The 10,784-nt window shown below is 40.6% G+C and overlaps 1 protein-coding gene across 2 annotated transcripts in view; it reads left to right on the top strand.

Moving 5' to 3' along the window:
* Window positions 1-4,918: 4,918 nt before the first annotated feature.
* znf385b (zinc finger protein 385B) overlaps window positions 4,919-10,784 on the top strand; it is a 751,134-nt gene continuing 745,268 nt past the window's right edge. The window contains exon 1 of one of the 2 annotated variants that reach the window (XM_070874802.1): window positions 4,919-4,986. The gene's annotated coding sequence lies outside the window, so the exon portion shown is untranslated. The remainder of the gene's footprint in view (window positions 4,987-10,784) is intronic. The other variant, XM_070874804.1, reaches the window with a different exon arrangement.

Here is a 10,784-nt window from a genome sequence, read left to right as displayed (position 1 = left end):
GAGCTGAGGTCTAGGGGGCATCAGTGCAAATTAAGAAAACACACAAGTTAGGTTAGATGGCAGGGAATACTTTTCGCAGAGTCACTGACCTCTGGAGTAGAATGCCAAAAACATGCAGTGAGTATGGATTCATTTCAGGCCTTCAGGAGCTTGAGCAATTCTGTGAATGGAAGACATCTCAAGCTATAGAAGGTAGATGAGGTCAGCAATGATTCGTGTTATCAGTTACAGTACTCTCCTGGAGTTTCTCAATGAACTTTGGGAGTCTGAAAGGTCACACGGAGGTGACTCAGGCTGGGTTGATGGAACAGACTCTGGTCCAGTTGGTCTATTCTTTTGGTCTGTTTGGTATATTTACAAAGGAATTGCAGAAGGAGCTTTTTGAAGTATTGTAAGTATTATTTGACACTCCTATGTTATAATGTCTCTGCTAATTACTGCTGCTCTGTACTGAAATGAACAGAAGCTTCTTTATAGATGAGCTGTATTCTGGTTTTGGAACTGTGCAGTCAGTATTTGTACTAATTTTGTTTGACAGAATCTCATCCAGAATCATTTCTAATTTGTACAGGACAATGAATGAACTTATATTTAAATTGCGTCTTTCACAATCATAAGACATTCAAACACACGTCACTGCCAATGGAACATTTTGGAAATGTGGTTACTGTTGTAAGGTAGGAGATCGGGACAGCCAACTTGTGCACAGAAAGCCCCATGATCCAGTAGAAGGTATGCTGTCCTAAATCAGCCTTCATAAAAGATGAATAAATTATTTCCAAGAGTACGTAAGTTTTTCTATTACAAGCAGAATGCTAAAATGTCATCGAGAAAAGTCTCATGGTTTCATAACTCTACATATGGTATTAGTGAAACTATAAATACTTGTGAAAATATACTTGTGATTATAGTTCTCAACATTTCATCATCATCATAGGCTGTCCCTCGAAATCAAGAAAGACTTGCTTCCACTCTAAAAGTGAGTTCTCAGGTGACTGAACAGTCCAATACGGGAATTACAGTTTCTGTCACAGTTGGGACAGACAGTCATTGAAGGAGAGGGTGGGTGGGGAGTCTGGTTTGCCGCACACTCCTTCCGCTGTCTGCGCTTGGTTTCTGCATGCTCTCGGCGATGAGATCCTAGGTGCTCAGCGCCCTCCCGGATGCTCTTCCTCCAATTTAGGGATTCCCAGGTGCCGGTGGGGATATTGCACTTAATCAAGGAAGCTTTGAGGGAGTCCCTGAAATGTTTCCTCTGCCCACCTGGGTCTCGCTTGCCGTGTAGGAGTTCGAGTAGAGCACTTGCTTTGGGAGTCTCGTGTCGGGCATGTGGGCAATGTGGCCTGCCCAACGAAGCTGGTCGAGTGTGGTCAGTGCTTCGATGCTGGGGATGTTGGCCTGATCGAGAACACTGATGTTGGTGCGTCTATCCTCCCAGTGTATTTGCAGGATCTTGTGGAAGCAGCGCTGGTGCTATTTCTCCAGCGCTTTGATGTGTCTACAGTATAGAGTTCATGTCTCTGAGCCATATAGGAGGGCAGGTATCACTACTGCCCTGTAGATTGGCTTGGTGCTAGATTTGACCAAATGCTGTTGGACCTCGTCGTCGATGTCTGCCCTTGCTGATAGTAGGCTCCCGAGGTATTTCGAAGGCTGTGCTGTGGATTTTGATGACTGGGGGGCAGTGCTGTGTGGCGGGGTTAGGTTGGTGGAGGACCTTTGTCTTACGGATGTTTCGTGTAAGGCCGATGCTTTCGTACACCTCTGTGATGTTGACGATGGCTTGGAGTTCAGCCTCTGTGCGCAGACGCAAGCGCGTCTCAACATTTAGCAAGTTTATGTTTCCTTTTTAATTCTGTTTCTGAAAAAAAACTGAAATGTCAAGGAGAAAAATGCATTTATGTGAAAGGAATATTTGCTTTACTTATCCAATATTTCACTGGTTTGCAATGATTAAGGTGACTATTTATTGTACGTTGCCCCTTTTTGAATTGCATTGTTACAGTGATTGTGGACCAGTTTTTCCACTCCATTTAAGGACATTTGCAGGCTGATTCAGTTTTGACACGACAAATAGTAGCCTGTTCTCTCAAATCTCTCCGGTTGCTCCGCGAGGATAACAAAGCCATTTAAAAGGGCCATACTTTGCCTTTAACTTTTAAAATTCCATTCTGTCCATTTGGGATTGACATATTTTTGATTATATTTACGGCACTGTGTGCCGAAAATATGTGCTAGAATTATATCTCTGTTTTAGTAACTTTCAAGTCTCTGGCTGTAATTATCAATTTGCGCGGGGAAGTTTCATTTTTTTTTAAATGCCAAATGTACAGCGATTGTAAGCAGAACTTACAATGCTGTACAGATGTGTTAACAGTTACAATCAAATATACAATTTGTTACGTTATACGGCAAACGGTGAAAATCGAAAGAATGTAGGATCGTTAACATTATACCCTGGGTTGTTGCTGAATGAACAAGATGTTTCTCAACTTGGTACCCGACAACTTGTATTATATTTTGAAGATCGTCTGATTCCTCTGCTTGACGGTAATTACGTTTTCATTGATACGAATTTTTACTTGACAAAGCCAGGGACTGACTTTCAAATTCCTCAGGTTTTCTTTCTGATTTCTTCATTTAAACAATTTCATGGAGGGAGGCGAAACTTTCTTTTCGGTTAAGTTGAAAATAGTTCAACTTATCCGAGCAGTATTGCGGCTGTATAAATAAGACCGCCCCCCCCCCCCCCCACCCCCCCACCTTCTACTAACGTGCGAAGTTTATGCTTTTGCGCTTTTAGTATAGTTCTGGAGAGAAGGTAACGTCCATTGTGAATGGGGAACAACCCGTGCACCGATCAAGCAGCTTCAGTCAGTGTCCCACTGATAACATTGCTTTTGTCGCTCCCATTAATAGGTCTGCCTGGAATGCGGAGAATTGGAAATGAATGACAACCTGGAGAGTTGTTGGGGAGGAACCGATTGTTCATCAGTCACATCCTCGCGGTTTAAAGTCTGTAACCAATGTTCCTTGTTGAAGCATCTCTAACGTTATCCGACTGGAATGCCCCTAAATAAATGAACTGCCTTCAGTCTGGACAAAACGGTTCGGCATACGGTCATCGCCACCAGACTGTACCCAGTATTGTCACTTTAATTAGACATAGATAAGTTGGCTGATGAGTCCATAGGTGTCAAGGTGCCCATAAAGTGGAATGGGATCTCTACTGTTTATAATTTAGAATAAACACTTACATTCAGAAACGTAATGGAAACTGACTAAATTAGGTAATACCAATCTTGAAGAGATGGCCATGGACTTGCGAATGAATCAAATAGAATATGCCAGTGAATCAAACAGTAGCAGCTAAAACTGAACAAAAACACCCGTGACGTATTGCACATACGAGGATAAGCTTGTGACCTGCTTACTCCGTGAATGATGCTGAAATAGCTAAGGGTCAGTAAGGATATCAGACCGTGTGCTTAACATGTCCAATAAGCAAGGCAAAATGAACAATGTAGCAAAAACAAACCACAAGTGGGAGAAATAAATAATTTTAATTTACAGAGACCTTTCAGGTCCTTAATGTCCCAAAGCGTTTCACAGTCAATTAATTTAATTAATTGCTTTTTTGAAGTGTAGTTACTTTGGTTATGTTGTTGAATGCAGCAGAAAATTTGCACACAGCAAGATTTCACAAAAAACATTCAGATAAATGACCAATTAATCTATTTTTGGTCATTATGGTTGAGGCATAAATATTGGCCAGAATACAGGGCGAACTCCCGTACTGCTCTTATAATGGTGTCATGGGATCTTTTATGTTCGCCTTTCTGGGTAGGTGGGGCTTTGGTTTAATATCCAAAAGCCAGCTGAGTAGGGGAATAGAGGCAAATTTATTGCAATAATTTAAGAAACTGTGATACAATGATTGGAGGAATGTTTTTTTTCCTGGATGGATGAGCCTTGATGGGATAAAGGCTGTTCATCCCAATCTATCTTGTATGAAAAATGAAGTAACAGAACATTAGATGAGGACTAAAATCACTTTATTACGTCCCAAAAAATTAGTTGAAGTGGAAATGGATGTGATGTTGGTTTACTTCCACTCTTGAAATCAAATTGAAATGTGAGCACCAGACGATGAAGTATTCTGAAGTTTATAAAATACTGCAGGCGTGCAGGATGGGCAAATAAGTGACAGATATATTTTAATGTACAAAATACGGAGTAATACAGTTTGGAAGTACGAATATGTAAAGAAAATATACTGTAAATGGTAAGATTTGAAACAGAGAGGAGCAGAGAGAATTGTTGCGCAGTTACAGTGATCATTAAAGGTGCGAATACCTAAGGCCAGAACACAGCGAACAGAAGCGTCGGTTTTTGATCTATTTGTGAATACGATTAAACAAATTGTGCCGACTTAATGGGCTGAATGCACTGTTTCTGTCCCGTAACGTTGTGATTCTATAAGTACTATTAAATGCTTTAATAATGTTGGTGTAATTACAATTCTATTTAGAATTGTGCTATAAATGTGTATAATTCACCTAAGGGTTAAAATAAATCATGTTACTTGCAGATGACCATCAGGTAACGTTTCCCGATGTGTAATCTATGTGTATTGAAAGAACTGGGGCACACCAGCTTGCAGGTAAGCGGAGTCGTCCCTGGGCGAGATGTGCGCAGGCGCGCGAGCCTCCTGTCGGCGCCTGAGCCTGACGGAGAAATTGCAGGAAAGTGGAGTCCGGAGCTGGAGCGGGAGCCCGAGCCGAGCCCCGGCTGCACCACACAGGGCAGACAACCGAAAGTACTCTTCTCCGTGTCTTGTCTTGTTGGAGCTGCAACCCAGAGGGGCGGCTAACTGCCTGCACGAGGTATTTGCAGAGGACGAAGGGTTTTTTTTCTGTGTGTGAAATGTTGCAATGTTTCGGAGCTGATCTTTCTGGCGCAGGTTGGATGCTTATTTTCCAGTTTGTGAGTAATTTTTTGCTGGTGTCTATTTTTAAGATTGTTTTTTTTCCCGATGAAACCTGTGAGTGGGGTCACTGCCGGGTGGCCGACCTGAGGGATCTTTTATTGAGAGCTGGAAGTGATTTAAAATTGTAAATTGGAAGGAGTCGCGTGCCTTCGTGTTAAACAGAAAGGAAGCTTTTCAAACTGAATTCAGAAATGGGCACGTGGAGAACTGGCGTGATGAGAACTATTTTAATCAGCGTTCTCCTGTTCTGCATTTTGCTGGATTTAAATCTCAGCAGTTCAACAATGTAACAGTTATTCAGAAACGCGAAAGAAACTTTAAATACATTAAAATGCTGCAACTTCTGCGTTTTACGACTCAAATGACGTGACCTATATTCCATTGTAGTGTATTTTTTAAATCTGAAGGATATACGCACACAACAGGATTTAAAAATCATATATGGAAGTCGAGAACCTTCGACGTAAAAAGTGAGAATATTTACAAATGCTTTATTCATTTGCTCACTGCGTATTTGTCGAGCTAAGCACATTGATGCTGGCTCTCCACACATCCTGGATGTTAGCACGTTAATAAAACAAGGGAGGTTGGCTGAACTGGGAAGGGGACCGTTACTTTCTGCAGCACCGTATTTAACTTGGAAAGAAAACATTGTTGCATGATGCAAAAAAAAAGGTATAATTCATGCCCTGGTTCTTGTAATCATGTCGCAGTTTTTCAAAGGGATTGTTATAATGAGCTCTGGTTGAATTTCTAATTCATAAACACAAATTGCGTGAAATGCTCTATGATTTAGTCCAACGTGAGACCTAGATACAGCAGTGAAGAAACAATTCGCTGCTTCCATAGATTCCTGTCAATCTGGAGGTTGGCTGTCAATCACATTGTATTTGTAATCCTCTTTGGTTCTATGCCGATCAGGTCTAAATTTAGCACTGTCGCATAGAGAGAAAAATAACTGAATTTTCCAGGTGGTCATGAATTGACACATTTATTTGTCCTCCCTCTGTTTTCTTCACCCCCCATGAGTTCATCTAATGTTCTGTGTCATTCATTAAAGAAAAGGTCTTTCTCAGACCCCTGGTATAAAATCACCCAGTAGGATATGGCTTCGAGCAATGTTTGTCAGTTTGTCTCCTTTATTTCCACCAATCGAAGTACCTGTATCACACCTCCACTTGATGGTTCTTTTGGATGGCACAGCTAAGATCAAGAGTTCGTTTTTGTGTGGAGTTACTGGAGAGATCCTCTCTTGATATGGAGACATGCAGATGAAAGGTCAAGGCACCTATGTAGGACACCACCAAGGTTATACAGAGTAAACCAGGGATTTGTGATTGGGTGATGTCAAACTTGGTATTAAAATTTGAAGATGGTGGAACAGTTGAAAGACTGAGGGTGGTGAGGAATTTTAGAATGCGAGTGATGAATCTTGATTTCAACACATGCGAGGGTGCAGGCAAAAGGAAGGGCATGCAGAATTATATATTTGGAGCTTAGAAGGAAGATGAGGAGGAGGTTCGGAAGTGTACTGATAACTTTATAGCATATCGGTTTGAAATGTAGACAGGAGAAGTTGAGACAGGTTGATGGCCAAAGATATTAAAACGATCTCCAATTGGACTACAGCCTTTTCTGATAATCCTGTCCAGGTGGTGAGGGAGATATTGGAAGATCTTCCCTGGATAAAGGAGCAATACCGAAGTCCTGAACTTTATAGAGCTTCAAGGGATCATGAAGGGAAAAGATATGTTTGGCATAAAATAAAACCACATTTCTTTGGGGTTGCAATGACAGATGTGGGAATGGCACCTGAGGTGAGAGGACATAGTGAGATCAAAAAAGTTGATGAAGAATGTCTTGGAGTACAGCCATTAAAGGTTAAAAATAAGCTGTTGGTTAGACATGACAAGCATCAAGGAGCACGAAGAAAAACTTGAAAAATCAGATTTTTGCAGATCAACGGGTATGCAGGAAATCAATAGTAGTTAAATCATTGCTCTGCGAGGAATGGAGAGTGTGTGGTTGAAGAAAGATGACTGCTTGAATGATGAGTGGAGAAGGTCACTGACATGAAGAATTTAAGTGGAAGGGAAAACAGAGCCATGGGAACCCCCTGAATTAATGAAAATTGAGTCAGGTCATGATCTATTAACTTCAATACATGGAGCCAAGTGAAGGAAACTAGATAGTCATGAAATCAGCTGTATGACAGTAACTTTTTTTTAGAGGTGTTAGATACCTTTCAAAAGGGTAAGTGATATCCCTGGTAATGATAAATTACTCACTAAAGTATTTGTCATGCACCTTTGGAGCTCTGCTCTTGGTTATTAGCATAAGCAATGGAAAGGTGATGCTGAAAACTCTCTTGGTGATCATGGATTTGGAAACAACTTTCAAGGTTTTGTATGTGTGTTTTTTCATAAGATACTTAATTTAAACCTGTTGAGATGGTACTTCAATAATATTTTGGTGAAATCAATCAAGTATAAAGAATAGTAGAATTAGATTTTTAAAATTCTTTAGCAATAATGATCTCGATCTTTATTGTGACAATGTGCCATGTTGCTCCCTGTATGGAAACTTTGCCAGTTTTTTGGTTTAAAATATAATATCTAACAGGAGAGTATGTGTGTGCTTCAGTGATCTGTTTAGGTGCTAAAGCAATCTTTCCCAATCTTCATTGTCAGCCGAGTCATGCTTCCTTATAGCTGCTCTACTAATGTTTAAAAAGTAAAAGAATTACAAAGAATGTACAGCACAGAAACAGGCCATTCGGCTCAACTGGTCCATGCTCCACATGAGCCTCCTCCCAACTTACTTCATCTGACCCAATCAACATATCCTTCTGTTCCTTTCTACCTCATGTACTTATCTAGCTTCCCCTTAAATGCATCTATATGCTATTCCCCTCAACTGCTCCTTGTAATGAGTTCCATGTTCTAACCACTCTTTGGGTAACAAAGTTTCTCCTAAATTACCTATTGGATTTATTAGTGATTATCTTGTATTTATGACCTAGTTTTGGACTCCCCCACAAGTGGAAACATCTTCTCTACGTTTACCCCATCAAACCACTACATATTTTTAAAGATTCCTATTAGGTCACCCCTCAGCCTTCTCTTTTACAGAGAAAAGAGCCCAGCCTGTTCAATATTTCTTGATAACCATAACCCCTCAGTTCTGGTATCATCTTTGTCAATCTTCTTTGCACCTGCTCTAGTGCCTATATGTATTTTTAGTTAGGCAGATGAGAACTGTGCACAGTACTCCAACTGTGGTCTAACCAAGGTTCTATGCAAGTTTAACATAACTTCTGATTTTGAATTCTATTCCTCTGGTCATGAACCCTAGTGCTTGATTGCTTTTTTTTGGACTTATTAATCTGTGTCGCTACTTTTGGTGATTTGTGTATCTGTACCCCTGGATCCCTTTGGTCCTCTGCCCCATTTAGACTCTTATTTTCCAAGGATTATGTGGCCTCCTTATTCTTCCAAACAAAATGCACCATCTCGCGCTTGTCGAAACTGAAATTCATTTTCCAATTCCACTGCCATCTTGTAAGTTTATTCATGTTGTCTTGTATTTTGTTGCAGTCTTTCTCAGTATTCACTATACCCCCCAATTTGGTGCCATCTGCAAATTTTGAAGTTGTTTAAATACACTTGACAAACGATGTGTATTTCCTTTTTGTAGGTCTAGCTTTTAGAACCAATGAAAGGGTGACTCACCAGAGATATGCCAACTTTGTGGGCTGAAAATGGCGCCTAAAAAAATCTCCACCGATTCTGGCCGCTGTGTTGCCTCTCCCGGGGCTTGGCGTGGCGTGGCCAGTCAATTGGGGGGCGTAGCTAGTGCCCTGTGCCAGAAACCGTGCCGGCAGCTCTGCACATGTGCGTGCATGTGCAGTAGCTCCTGCCCTCAACCTCTGTGTGCGTGCTGCAGCATGGGACCCGATGCGTCCTGCCGCTATCCCGGGCCGAGTGGCCTGCCGCACAGGCCGGCCCGCTGCCTTCCCGGGCTAGAAGGCCACAAGAAGCAGGTAGGTGCGGGGCCCAAGCCGGGTTGGGGTGGGGTGGGGGTGGAGGAGAGGAGTTTTGATCCGGGGGCTGGGTGGTAACTGTGTAGCCAGTAATTTTAATGAGCTTGCTCAAGACTTTCCTTAACCCGGTTGATGAAAATACTTTCCTAACCAAGTTAATAGAAAATACTTTCAAATACATCATAATCAATTCTTGAACATTAGATTTGGTGGAATAATTTTGCTTGAATTTTCAAAATATTTAAAAGCATAAAACAAACACTAAATTTCATGGCTATATGGTATAAAATATTTCTATGATGGTGGGTGAGCTTAGGCGGCTGGGAGAACATAACAATTATGAGCAGCAAGTACTTCTATTTTTTATTTGGATATTTTGAAAAAATTATGTAAATATGCTTTGTCATTTTTGTAGTTTAAGCTTCCATGAATGCTTCTGTTGTATAGTAAATTAACTTTGCGAAGTTTGTCATATGATGTCCTGTATAGCTGTTGGATCCTATTCACATTCTTTAGTCAAGTCATTAAGTTCTGCTGGCCTCCGATGTACTTACCTGCCCTGATTTCTTAACTCTCCACAAGGGTTTTCTGTGCGGCCACAAGTGGCCACATACGCTGGCCTAAGTTAGTTTGGAGTAACTATTAGCTGTCCAAAGTGGCCTAAATGGCCAAAACAGGCATGGGTGGCTGGTAACGCCCCCTTTTGAGAGAAAAAAAGAAACAAAAAAATCCTAACTAACTCGCGTACACTGGCGCAAATTGAGTGTGCAAAATGGGGATTTTTAAGATACTCCAGAAAAATCAAGTTGCTCCAAAAAAAATGGAGCAACTCCTGTACAATTTTGAGTCCCATATGTCATATTTGAAGTCTGACATTTGTTTGTTTATGGATATGTGAAAATTGCTTTGTATTAGCAAATAATTATGTTTATTTGTCATTCATAAATATGCTGATCTGTTGTAGACGCAGATTGACGATTTAATCCTAGTTTTATTAACCTACATAATCGGAGTATGCCACACGATATAATTTTTTTAATAACTTTGATGTTTTTCCTAAAAATGCAGACCTGCCCCCAATTTATCCAACCTGTTGAATTGTTTAAAAGCACTGAAACTTCTTGAATTATATAGATCCCATCTTTTCATTTTTCACCCGATCAATTGACTGCTAAATTCTCCTATGTTTTAATGATTAATTACCAGGAAAAGTGTGCAAAATTCCCCATTTAAATCTACTCATTGTGCGCATATAATAGGACAGTAAATGACTGTGAGAATTTCAGACACAATATATTTTCATGTCCAGGAATAATTGTCATCGGGAAAAAATGTTTTTTTGGCCAATTCGCATTACCACTACCCCTCCTCCCCCCCCCCCCCCCCCCAGTACATCAATGAAATTGGTTCCAACAGTTTCAAACTTTTTTTTACGGAAAGTATTTCAGTTGGTACTGTTGGAGAAATAAAAATGCAAAAGATGCCACCTGAGTCAACATTGCCAATCCCATGTAAAAATTTAGAGAACGTCAGTGAAATTTAAATAACTTAACGGTGGGGTGAGATATGAAAGCCAATTTTAATGGCTGTTTTACAAGCCTCGAGTACAAAGTCCCTTTGCCAGTTTTTAGGAATCCAAATGTGCTCAACACAAATATTTAACTATTAACAAGGTTTCTAGTGTGCTTTCTTGGGACATTCCATCTCAAAACTAATATTTCCTTTTTAAGTGTTCTTTCACAAATCTGTAGG

Source organism: Pristiophorus japonicus, chromosome 3 (genome assembly GCF_044704955.1).
Source record: "Pristiophorus japonicus isolate sPriJap1 chromosome 3, sPriJap1.hap1, whole genome shotgun sequence".
Taxonomy (NCBI): domain Eukaryota; kingdom Metazoa; phylum Chordata; class Chondrichthyes; family Pristiophoridae; genus Pristiophorus; species Pristiophorus japonicus.
The sequence above is the reverse complement of the archived record's forward strand: the minus strand, read 5'-3'. Positions and strand labels throughout refer to the sequence as shown.